Source organism: Bufo gargarizans, chromosome 4, assembly GCF_014858855.1.
Source record: "Bufo gargarizans isolate SCDJY-AF-19 chromosome 4, ASM1485885v1, whole genome shotgun sequence".
NCBI lineage: Eukaryota > Metazoa > Chordata > Amphibia > Anura > Bufonidae > Bufo > Bufo gargarizans.
Window position 1 is genome coordinate 401780200 of NC_058083.1, and position 11224 is coordinate 401791423.

At 46.3% G+C, this 11224-nt stretch overlaps 1 protein-coding gene across 1 annotated transcript in view; it reads right to left on the reverse strand.

Moving 5' to 3' along the window:
- STX11 (syntaxin 11) overlaps positions 1–9132 on the reverse strand; it is a 41075-nt gene extending 31943 nt beyond the window's left edge. The window contains exon 1 of the mRNA XM_044289930.1: positions 8792–9132. The gene's annotated coding sequence lies outside the window, so the exon portion shown is untranslated. The remainder of the gene's footprint in view (positions 1–8791) is intronic.
- Between the last annotated feature and the right edge of the window lie 2092 nt (positions 9133–11224).

Below are 11224 nucleotides of genomic sequence, written 5' to 3' on the forward strand. Positions count from 1 at the left end.
ACCTCTAGGACCTGCACGTACACGGAGAACGGAGCGGGGAAAGTAGTGGAGGGCGCCCTCAGTTAATTTCTATTGGGCTGCCAAAAATAGCCGAGCACTATTTCAGTCGCCCCCATAGAAATGAATAGCGGGGGCCGTACATGCGCGATGCGCTCCCATTTACTTGTATGGGAGCAGTGTCTGGTGGTGGCTGTACCCTGGGGTCCTCCAGCCACAACTCTCTCTGCTCCATTCTCGTTGTAGGTAGGTGTTTCAGAGGTGGGACCCGCACCTATCAGACAATGGGGGCATATCCTAGCGATATGCCCCCATTGTCTGTGATGGGAATACCCCTTTAAGTTCCAAGTCCAACCCTGATAGTATGTCCCATGCAAAAAAAAATAAAAAATTGCTCATCATGTCATCGCATCTCAAGGGTTTCATTGGTACTATTTTTGGTTACATGGCATTTACTATTTAACATTTATTTTTGGGAGGTGGATAGGAAGAATTCTTATTTGGTTTTTTTCTTATACGTTTGTCATTTATTTATTTTTTAATTTGTTGACAAGGTGGTGTATATAACAGGTTATCTTTATTATATGGGTTGTGGCGAACACAGAGTAATACCATAGATGTATACAAAATAAAACCACTTTTTAATTGGAAAAATTGCATTATATAAATAAACTTCACTCACCTTAATTTTTTGGTTTTACTCTCACTGGCAGACATGGCTTATATAATGCAGTGGGATACAGCACCTTGTATACCACTGCATTAAAGCCCATCATTGTGATACAGCCTAATATCCAAACGATCATGGCAGTCCTATTGCCATTGCAACACATCGGTACATTGTGTTCACGGGGTCGATAGGGAGCCTCTGTGTAACTGCCTAAACATCTAGGGGGTTAAGCGTCTGGCATCGGAGTCAACTGTGATACCGGCCATTACAGCGGAAGCCCAGCCATACTCCGTATCAGCGCAACATGTGCAAGTCTCTTCAGTCCCCATCACCATGATAATATATAATTTTTAATTTTTTTTAAAGAATCAATACTGTCTAGCAGAAAAAGGACGAATTAACCAAACTAAGGGCTACTTTCACACTAGCGTTTTTGCCGAATCGGGCAGGGCTCAGCAAAAACGCTTCCGTCACTGATAATACAACCGCCTGCATCCGTTATGATCGGATCCGGTTGTATTATCTTTAACATTGCCAGCTGTATAAGGAGAGGGCTGCGCAGTGTGCATGTGCCGTCTCCCTTCCTGCTTTGCCATACACCTAGCAGCGGTGAGCAGGAAGGAAGACGGCATCTGCACACGGAGCACGCCTTCCCTTAATACAGCTGATCGGCGGGGGTGCCGGGTGTTGGACCCCTGCCAATCTTATATTGATGACCTATCCTGAGTATAGGTCATCAATATTAAAAGCCCGAAGAACTCCTTTAAGCCTTGGGCCCTGCAGTGCCTTCATATACCTGCGCACGATGTGCATTATGCACGTTTTTTTGCACCAGCAAAGTGAATGAGATTAAACAAATCTCACATACGTTTGCCTTGCGTGGATTTTACCCTTTTCAATGGAAGTGTGAAATCTGCTGCAAAACTACATCAATTCTGCACCAAAAACCGCAGTTGCGTATTCAGTTTTTTTGGTGTGAAAACGAAGAAATTCAAATGAAAAATTATTCTGATCTTCTGCAGGTTCTCCTGTGTCCGTCTGCAGGTACCCTTAAAGAGGTTTTCCAGGATTCAAATATTGATTATATTGAGGTTAGGTCATCAATATCTGCTTGGTGGCGAGTCCAAATGCCGGCACCCCTGCCGCTCCACTGTCACTTTCAAGCGGTTGCACTGCTATACCATGTACAGTGCTGTGTATGATATAGTATGAAGAGGCCACAGTGCTCATCCAAGAACTATGGCCCCTTCAAACAGCTGATTTGTCGGGGGGAGGTTAGTCTGACCCCACTGACCAGAAATTGATGACCTATCCTGAGGACAGCTCATGAATAGTTAATTCCCAGGAAAATTCCTTTAACACAACATTCTGCTTGCGCCCTCCACTAGAGAGAGTGGGAGCTTAGCGTGTTATTAGCAGTATGCTCCGTATAGTGGAGGTTGCAGGTAGCAAGAATGTGGTGCTTTGGTTAATCTGTCCCTAGTGGTGTAAATGCTACAACTGGTCAGTTGGTAGTCCAAAAATAAACCCTTAATATTTGAACCCAGCCCTAAAAATAGACATTTTGACAATGAGTTGATGGAGGATATATTTTATGTAAAATACAAGTAGTTCTCAGAAATGTTCCTAGAATTGCTTTAAAACAACTAAAAACAATTACAGAGCTTTACAGCACAACCAACCAGACCGCATATTTTTACAGACCATCTTTTGGACTTCTGTTTACCAATGATTATTTTTTTTTTTTTGGGTTCCCCTTTTTAAGCGCTCACATTCATTGCTGGAAGTGATGAAATTACTAGAAGACAAACCATGGCTTTATAAGTCAGTGTGGTTATCCTGGTTTCTAGAGAATGACAGTAAAACCAACCACAGCAAGAACACTTCTACAAAGCAAAAAAAGAATAATCCAGTAATTAGTCTTAAATGTTTATTCACATTAAAGGGGGTTTCCAGTGGGAAAGAACAGGTGGGAACGGGCTCAGAGGGGGTTAAAAAATAAAAGCACCAATACTCACCTTGATCCCCCCTCTGTTCATGTTCCAATGTTGTGCAGGTCCCTATTGCTCTCTTCTTCCTGGTCCTGTCTCGAAACCAGCAATCCCCCAACTTAGTTAGGCCTGTAAAGGAAAAATGACATACCTACTTCCAGGCTTGGGCTCCCTGCTCCTTCTCCTCCAGGCCTGTGGCGTTACGCTGGACTCCCTCAACATCAACATCCAGTTTGACATGGCCACAGCAGGGACCGGATCCCCTTATGTCATCTGACCATTTGTCATGATGTAAGGGGAGCCAGTCCCTGCCGTGGCCAGTGATTGGCTGCAGTAATGTCAAACTGAATGTTGACGTCAACATTGCAGGCCTGGAGCAGAAGGAGCGGGTAGGTGGCGCAGGAAAGTCTTCTTTCCTTTACAAGTCCAGCCAAATGGGGGTCATCTAAGGGAGACACACAAAATTCCCATTCTTATGATCAATGGGGTCCTGCTGATAGGGGATACGTTTAACCACTTCCAGACGAAGCCATTTGCCCCCTTCCTGATCAGGCCTATTTTTGCAAATCTGATGTGTCACTTTATGTGGTAATAACTTTGGAACACTTTTACACATTCAAGCCATTCAGAGATTGTACATCGTGTTAATGGTAAATTTGAGTCAATATGCTTTACCTTCATTTATGAAAAAAAAAAATTCACTGTTTTCTAAGTTTTTATCTCTCAGCTTTTAAAGGGGTATTCCCATCTTAATGATCACTGTTAAATCTGTTAATGATTTAACAGTGATCATTTTTCTAAATATATTTAATTAACAAAGTCCCACCCCTTAGAAGAAAATAAACCTATACTTACCTGACTGTTGTCTTCCGTCTCCCCTGGTTACGGCCACCGATCTTCTCAGGAATCGCGGTGGCCGCGCGTGCGCAGACGACTTCTTCTCTTCTCCCAGCCGGCCGCGCGCTGTACTGAACGCGCATGCGCTATGGTGATTTCTTCCTGGCCAGTATAGTATACTTGATGGAGCCCACCCCCTGCCGAGTTCCGAAACCAGGAAGTGGACAGCGTGCCGGGAGCAGGTAAGTATAAAATAGAGTGTTGAGAATACCCCTTTAAGGTAGATAGTGATATCTCAAAAATACTTATCAGTTAACATTCACCATATGTCTACTTTATCTTGGCATCATTTTGGTAATGTCATTTAATTTTTTTAGGACGTTAGAAGGTTTAGAATGTTAGAAGCAAATTTCTGAAAGTTTAAGGCCTCATGCACACGGCCGTTGTTTTGGTCCGCATCTGAGCCGCAGTTTTTGCGGCTTGCATGAAGACCCATACACTTCAATGGAGCCGCAAAAGATGCAGACAGCACTCCGTGTGCTGCCCGCACCCGTTGCTCCATTTCGTGGTCCGCAAAAATTATATATAAATATAACCGGTCCTATTCTTGTCCATGTTTTGCAGACAAGAATAGGCAGTTATATTAATGGCTGTCCGTGCCAATCCGCAATTTGCGGACAGCAAAACACACAACGGTCATGTGCATGAGGCCTAATTCTGAAGTCAGTTTGAGGAGCTTACATAATAGAACCAATACAAACTACACCCCTCAAACTATTCTGGAAATGTTGTTAACCCTTTAAGTGTTCCACAGAAATTAAAGCAAAATGAAGGTGAAATTGCCGGCCATGGTTGACAGATCTCTGCTGTTTCAAACAGCAGAGACCTGTGGCTAATTACCGTGACCGGAAATAACGCCGATCGCGGTAATTAAATATATGCCGTGACCAAGTGAGCTCATGGCATCTAAATGCACACAAAAAAAAAAAAAAAACAGAAGCACACACTTCCGGGCTTCCTACCGATGCCCATGTGGCCAATTGAGGCATCGGTAGCTGGGCTGAACACTTTCAGCCTCGCTGACTAGGCTGAAAGTGGTCATGCTGCAATTCTTATTTTGACCAACAGATGGCAAGCCAGGATAAGAAATGAGCAATATTGAGTTTTTTTTTCCCATTATTAATTTAGCCCCAGTTACAAGGGAAATACACCCCCAGAGAGGCTGTACAGCATAAGGCTACTTTCACACTAGCGTTCGTCGGTCCGCTCGTGAGCTCCGTTTGAAGGAGCTCACGAGCGGACCCGAACGCAGCCGTCCAGCCCTGATGCAGTCTGAATGGAGCGGATCCGCTCAGACTGCATCGGTCTGGCGGCGTTCAGCCTCCGCTCCGCTCGCCTCCGCACGGACAGGCGGACAGCTGAACGCTGCTTGCAGCGTTCGGGTGTCCGCCTGGCCGTGCGGAGGCGTGCGGATCCGTTCAGACTTACAATGTAAGTCAATGGGAACGGATCCGCTTGAAGATGTCACCATATGGCTCAATCTTCAAGCGGATCCGTCCCCCATTGACTTTACATTGAAAGTCTGAACGGATCCGCGCAGGCTACTTGCGCACTTGCGAATTTTTTTAAAGTTATTAATGCAGACGGATCCGTACTGAACGGAGCCTCCGTCTGCATTAATATGAGCGGATCCGTTCAGAACGGATCCGCCCGAACGCTAGTGTGAAAGTAGCCTAAGAGCTCGTTCACACGACCGTTGGTGTCCCGTGCTGTGAACCGCAAATTGCGGTCTGCAATGCACGGGCACCTTCTGTGGGGCAGGCGCATGGGGATCGCAGACCCATTCACTTGAATGGATCCACGATCCCTCCGTTCCGCAAAAAAGATATAAGCATGTTCTATCTTTTTGCGGTGCGGAGGCACGGAACAGAACCCCAGAAAGCACTCCGTAGAGCTTCCGTAGTGTTTAGATCCGCATCTCCGGATTTGTGGACCCATTTAAGTGAATGGGTCCGCATCCGTGATGCGGAATGACAATGGAACGGTGCCCGTGTATTGCGGATCCGCAAATGTGGTCCGCAATACGGGAACGGGACAAAAAGGGTCGTGTGAACGAGCTCTAATACTGCACTGTACAGCCTCAGTGCAGGGCTGATCGAGGTCTGTGGAAGACCTGACAGCTCCTGCACTCACACGACCACCGGGCCGGGACAGGAAGCGGCACATTGCTTCCTTAGCTGTACACACAGAGCTCGTTAGGCACTCTGTATACAGCGATATAGAAAGCAGGGACACCCAGGAATGGACGCTACCTTCTCTCTGGGGTGCCAGCTGCAATTTCTGAAAAGACATTCCAAAACGGCCAATGAGAGATAAATCCGACTGCCCAAGATGTTTATAGTCAATGGGCGGTCGGTAAGTGGGTAAAATCTAGGGACACTATAAGTTCTGGCTGCCGCACGAGTATGAAGCTCTGTCCACTGGTGACCAATGGCTGCAGGAATTTGCTGGTAAAGCGGGGAACTTACCAGCATGTTCACCACCACAAATGACTGGGGTTTCATGCACCTGTGGCCATAGTGCCCTTGTAAACCTAAGGATGCTCCTTGTCATAATCATCTCTATATCAAAGCATTTCCCAACTGCATTGTGAAAACACACAAAGGACGCAGGGAAGGTTTCTAAACAGGTTATGCAGTGTTCTTCACAGAAACGCCTCTTGTAACAAGTTCTCACATGCACCGCAGAGAGACATCGGCTTGTGAAACTGTTACCGTGTGCTTATTTCTGCTACATTGCAGTATGTCGACGAGAACAAGCTTTTAAATACAATGGGAAAAAATTGCAGAGCATTAATTTCCTGATAAACAGGCCCGATACTGGTTCTCAGAAGCTTTAGTCAGCAGCTTATGGGGGAGTATCAATGGTTTGACTGCAAACAGCCCTCGCAATTTCCAAGAGTGGTTTCTGATTGACCTACATGAAACAAAATGCAGCACAGTTGGGGCTCATGCACACGACCGTTGTTTTGCGGTCCGTTTTTCACGGATCCGTGTTCCGTATCTGAGGTTGTTTTTTCAACGATTTAAGTCCTCTTCCGTTCCATTATTCCACAAAACATATCCGTATGGAAACGGAAATTTATTAAATCACCAAACACATGAGCAATATGGGCTGGGCATAGCATTTCTACAGTATGGATCCGCAAAATACGGATGTGTTCCGTGTGAGTTCTGCATTTTTTGCGGACCCATTGACTTGAATGGGGCCTCGGACCACGATTTGCGGACAATAATAGGACATGCACTACTTTTTTGCGGAACGGAAATAAGGAAACGGAATGCACACGGAGTCCTTCCGTTGTTTTTGCAGACCCATTGAAGTGAATAGTTCCGCATACAGTCCACAAAAGAAAAAGAAAAAAACAGAAGCGGAAAGAAAATACGTTCATGTGTATGAGCCCTTAGGGAAAGATCTGCACCTGTTCTGTGTTTAGAGCCGCACCTGGATTTGGATCAAAATCACTGATGGAAATCACTGACTGTGTGAATAAGGCCTCTTGCACACAGCCGTGTGCCCCCCGTGGCTGCATTACGGCCCTCATACAGCGAGTCCGCAATACACGGAGCACCGGCCATGTGCATTCCGCATCACGGATGCGAACCCATTCAATTGAATGGGTCCACAAATCCGGAGATGTGGAACGGAAGCATGGAACTGAATCCTATGGAGTGATTCCGTGGGGTTCTGTTCCATGCTTCCGTTGCGCAAAAAGATAGAACTTGTCTTATATTTTTGCAGAACGAACGGATCGCATGCGGCAGCCCCACTGTCGGTGCCCGTGCATTGCGGACTGCGGCACGGGCAGCACACGTTCATGTGCAAGAGGCCTAGGGCCCCTTGCACATTAATGGGTTTTTTTCCGTATCCGTTCCGTTTTTTGTAGATTCCATTTGCAGTCCGTATGCAGAACCATTCATTTCAATGGTTCCGCGAAAAACAAAACCAGTCCGTTTCCGTATATCCGTTCCACTGAGAGATAGAACTTGTCCTTTTATTGCCCACAAATAACGATCTGTGGCTCCATGCAAGTCAATGGGGCTGCAAAAAATACGGAATGCATACAGAACACATCCGCTTTTTGCAGATCCATGCCCACTTTGCCCATGTGTATACTGTTAAAACACATTTCATTAATGATTAAAAATGTTATGTTTTCGCAAACAATGGTTTGCCATACAGAGATTTTTTACGGAACGGAAATGGAAACAAAACTGACCACAAAATACTGAAAAAGCCATACGGTCATGTGCAAGAGGCCTAAGGCATAATTGTGATACACGAGTAAGTGCAGGATTAGAAATGCATGGCAGCGCCACACCTGTCATTGTGGCTGTACCTGGTATTGCAGCGCAGCTGCAGTTAAATGAATGAAACATCTCTTTCTAAAGGCTCGTGCACGTGACCGCGATTGGCCTGGGAAACGCAGTCCGTGTGTCGGAAGCGGCTCCCCTGACATGAAATGACTGTATCATAATGTTCTAAGATACAGTGAGTTTGTATCTCATGTGATAATCATAAATCACTACAATACACTCAGTTCAGGTCAGATGAGCTGCGGTCGGCCGTCACACAGACCATGTTTCTGGGGTTGATCTCGGTAATGTGCATGAGCCCAAATTCTCCAAAAGCCCCTTACAGCGTCAGCTGATGTAGACACAGAAATAAAATACTCCCCGTGGCCTTCACTACAACTTTCACACCGTGTACAACGGCCACCGACAAGTCACCTGATAGGACATGATCTCGTGAATGCAGTTTTTAGGAATCTCCATTGTAGTCCCAGCTGTTTGTGTAATGTAACAACAATCCTCTGTCCGTTAAATGGTTAACCATTTTTTGTTCATCTATTTTTTCATATCCTCATTTGTCGTAAGCTTCAGCAGGGCCACATTTTAAAGATTTGTCCCTATATGTATTCTTTGTATGGGACAAACACCAAACTTTTTGTATCCAACCCATGTACTAAGGAACAGCCCCCACTTGAAGTGGAACGTAAATACAAATTTCAGAGAGCTAAGGTATGGAGTATGCCCCAAGGAAACAAAATGTGACAGCTTGACGTCAGCCCGGTCAAAAGAATCATAAGAGTTCCTGGAGTAAAGGTATGGTCACACCTGCAGGAGAAAATAATTCCTGCTCTAATTTTAAAATCCACATCTGAGTCTGGCTTTAAAAACTGCGACAACAAACTGTAAAATAGGTTGGAAACCTCTTGTGTTCTCCATGTCTTTACCTGAAGTCGCTGCTCTGTCTCTGCCCGGACTAGAAGCAAGTGGGAAAGAGCACGAGATGCTGCACAGGGTCACGTCCCAGGAGACACCATGTCCGACTGCTCTTCCTCTGTCAGTAGATGCACCGTCTCTTCACACAGGTGGAGGGAGTGACAGGAGGAAGCGGCGGGTGTGAGATATACTCATCTGAGAGGAGGTGTTTCCTGGCCACGGCTTGTTCACATTCTCGTCCTGTGATTCCGGTGCACGTTACGTGTGCTGCTGTAGTGCGGCTAGCTATGTGTGGAGCGTATCCCGGCGGAGGGACAGCCTGTTACTCCTGCTGGAAGAACCGTACATTGTGTCAGGGGAAATACTATACTCCGCAAGGACCTCCTGACGTCACAACATGGGTCTGCAGCCGGGCGCTCTATCACAGGCACTGGCTGACTGCAGAGTAGGAAGGACAGCGTCTGACAGTGCTGGGGAGGGGGGCTGAGCGGGGGATTCTGTGCGGGATTGTATACTGGAGGGCGGGGCTGCTGTGTGAGATTATATACTGGAGGGGGGCTGCTGTGTGAGATTATATACATGGGGGGGGGGGGGCTGCTGTGTGAGATTATATACTGGAGGGGGGCTGCTGTGCGAGATTATATACTGGAGGGGGGCTGCTGTGCGAGATTATATACTGGAGGGGGGCTGCTGTGTGAGATTATATACTGGAGGGGGGCTGCTGTGCGAGATTATATACTGGAGGGGGGCTGCTGTGCGAGATTATATACTGGAGGGGGCTGCTGTGCGAGATTATATACTGGAGGGGAGCTGCTGTGTGAGATTATATACTGGAGGGGGGCTGCTGTGCGAGATTATATACTGGAGGGGGGCTGCTGTGCAAGATTATATACTGGAGGGGGCTGCTGTGCGAGATTATATACTGGAGGGGGGCTGCTGTGCGAGATTATATACTGGAGGGGGGCTGCTGTGCGAGATTATATACTGGAGGGGGGCTGCTGTGCGAGATTATATACTGGAGGGGGGCTGCTGTGCGAGATTATATACTGGAGGGGGGCTGCTGTGCGAGATTATATACTGGAGGGGGGCTGCTGTGTGAGATTATATACTGGAGGGGGGCTGCTGTGCGAGATTATATACTGGAGGGGGGCTGCTGTGCGAGATTATATACTGGAGGGGGCTGCTGTGCGAGATTATATACTGGAGGGGGCTGCTGTATGAGATTATATACTGGAAGAGGGCTGCTGTATGAGATTATATACTGGAGGGGGCTGCTGTATTAGATTATATACTGGAGGGGGCTGCTGTATGAGATTATATACTGGAAGAGGGCTGCTGTGTGAGATTATATACTGGAGGAGGGCTGCTGTGTGAGATTATATACTGGAGGGGGGCTGCTGTGTGAGATTATATACTGGAGGGGGGCTGCTGTGTGAGATTATATACTGGAGGGGGGCTGCTGTGTGAGATTATATACTGGAGGGGGGCTGCTGTGTGAGATTATATACTGGAGAGGTGGCTGCTGTGTGAGATTATATACTGGAGAGGTGGCTGCTGTGTGAGATTATATACTGGAGAGGCTGCTGTGTGAGATTATATACTGGAGGGGGGCTGCTGTGTGAGATTATATACTGGAGGGGGGCTGCTGTGTGAGATTATATACTGGAGGGGGGCTGCTGTGTGAGATTATATACTGGAGAGGTGGCTGCTGTGTGAGATTATATACTGGAGAGGCTGCTGTGTGAGATTATATACTGGAGGGGGGCTGCTGTGTGAGATTATATACTGGAGGGGGGCTGCTGTGTGAGATTATATACTGGAGGGGGGCTGCTGTGTGAGATTATATACTGGAGAGGTGGCTGCTGTGTGAGATTATATACTGGAGAGGTGGCTGTGTGGCGTAATGGGGGGGGGGGGGGGGGACTTCAAAATCGCTGATTTGTCACTATTTTGTCATTTCACCTCCCCTACATTTTTTTTATAAAAGGCAATCAAACAATAATATGGTATTGCCAAAAAAAACAGCTCTGTACATAAAAAAATAAATTATGGGGGGGGGGGTCAGAATATGGTGATGTAAAATGTATTTATTTTTTTCATCAGAAATCAAGAAAAACGATGTAAATCACTGTAATTTATATCAAATATAGGGAACAGGCCAGCTTTATCTCATAGGGAACGCTGTAAAAACAAAACCCATAAAACTGGTGGAATTGACTTTTGTCTCCCAAATCCACCCCATTTGGAAGTTATCTTTCAGCTTCCCACTTCATCAGATGCAATATAACGTGACTAGAAAGTACAACTTGTCCCGCAAAAAGCAAACTCTCACATGTGAAAGGAAAAAAAAAAAAAAAGTTAAGGCTGGCAGTAAAAAACTAAAATGGCCCTGTCCTGAGGGGCTATCCAAGACAAAAACAGACCTCCTAGATGTGGCATACCCG